Source organism: Spinacia oleracea, chromosome 2, assembly GCF_020520425.1.
Source record: "Spinacia oleracea cultivar Varoflay chromosome 2, BTI_SOV_V1, whole genome shotgun sequence".
Classification (NCBI taxonomy): domain Eukaryota; kingdom Viridiplantae; phylum Streptophyta; class Magnoliopsida; order Caryophyllales; family Amaranthaceae; genus Spinacia; species Spinacia oleracea.
The window spans coordinates 15,693,389-15,695,132 of record NC_079488.1 but is presented as its reverse complement, the minus strand read 5'-3'; positions in this window follow the sequence as shown (position 1 = coordinate 15,695,132).

Sequence of the window (1,744 nt, the reverse complement as noted above, 5' to 3'; positions counted from 1 at the left end):
TAGGGACGGATTTGTGACTGATTTAATCCGTCGCTAAAGACCTGGTCGCAAAATTTTAACTGTCTCAATTTTGCGACCGAAAATATTATCAGTCACCATATGGTAACCACTAAATCTGTGTTTATTTGATGACTGATTAGTAATCATCGCTATTTTGTGACCGAATTTTCGAGTTACTATGTAGCGACCGACACTTTATTAGTGCCTAACTTGTGATGGTTATTTCGCAACAATGTAGTGACCGTATTACGCAGTCACAAATTAACGACCACCAATTTAGCGGCAATTTAGTGACCGTATCATGTGGTCACAAATTAACAACCAACGGTATCGTGACAATTTAGTAACTGTATCATATAGTGACAAATTAACAACAAACGTTTAAGCAGTGGCTAAATTGTTACTAATTGGTACTGGCTAATTCCGTCGTAGTTTAGTAACTAAGTGATTTTAGTCGCTAAATTGGTACTAAATGTATTAGTTCCTATTGAAGGAAATAATGCCCTTGGTCCAAGTATGCATTTAATGATAAGTCTAATAAATGCGGTTCAGTATTAATTAACAAGTTAATAAATTCAGTGAGATCTAAGTGAGCTGAATGCCTAGCTAGAGGCCGTTTCAGTTCAAGTGGAATTAATGATATTAATCCACAGCTTACTCTTGACTGAACCCGTAGGGTCACACAAATAGTACGTAAACGGATCAAGTATTTAATGGCATTAAATACTCCATCTATGGATATTCGGAATCGACGGATCTTGGTTTCAGTGGGAGCTGAGATCGTCAAAAGCAAGAAATGAATACTCCGGAAACGATGATGTTGCCGGAAACGGAAATATGGATCGTATCGGAAAAATAAATATTATCCAAGTCGTAGATGTTGCCGGAAACGGAAACATGGTACGTATCGGAAAATATTATTGGAAATGGAAATATTGCCGGAATCGGAAATAATTCCGGAAAAGGAAATATTAAATATTTGTTCGAAACGGAAATTAATTCCGGAATCGGAAATATTAAATATTGTTGGTATCGGAAATGAATTCCGGAATCGGGAATTTAATCGGAAGCGTATCGTACGAATTAGCATCGGACGAGGCTCGCTAGACGAAGGCCCAACACGAAGCCAGGCCGTCGCCCAGCAAGCCAAGCGCAAAAAACCACACGCCAAGCCTCGACCAGGCCCAGCGCAATGCCAGGCTCAGCCAAGGCCTGTGGCGCGCGTGGAGCAGTCGTGGGCTGCGACGATGGGCTGCGAGCAAGTGCAGCTCGCGTGGGCCGCAAGGCTTGCGCGGGCTGTGCTCGTGCTCATGCTCGTGTACGGTTGTGTGCAAAACGAATCCTAAAGCTATTAGAATTTGTCATATGATTAAATCCTAGTCCTAATAGATAAAGTTTATTTAATAGAGTCCTAGCAGGATTCTAATTAAACTAAACTAGTATTCTAATAGGATTATAAGTCCTTTTCCATAACTCTATAAATAGGGGCCTAGGGTCACAAATTTATACACAACATTGAAGTATTCAAAGGTAAGATTTTGAAGCAAAAATCAGCCAAACACTTGCAACCATTTTAGCCGAAAATTCCTAGGAACCTTAAGGGCGATTCTAGTTGGTCAATCTTAAGGCGGATCCGGACGTGCTGTGGACTATCTACGGAGGGACGACACTTGGAGTCCTAAAGACTTGTTCTTGTTTTGGTTCGGGCGCAGCTAGGGAGGGCACGCTACAAAGTGTAGCATCT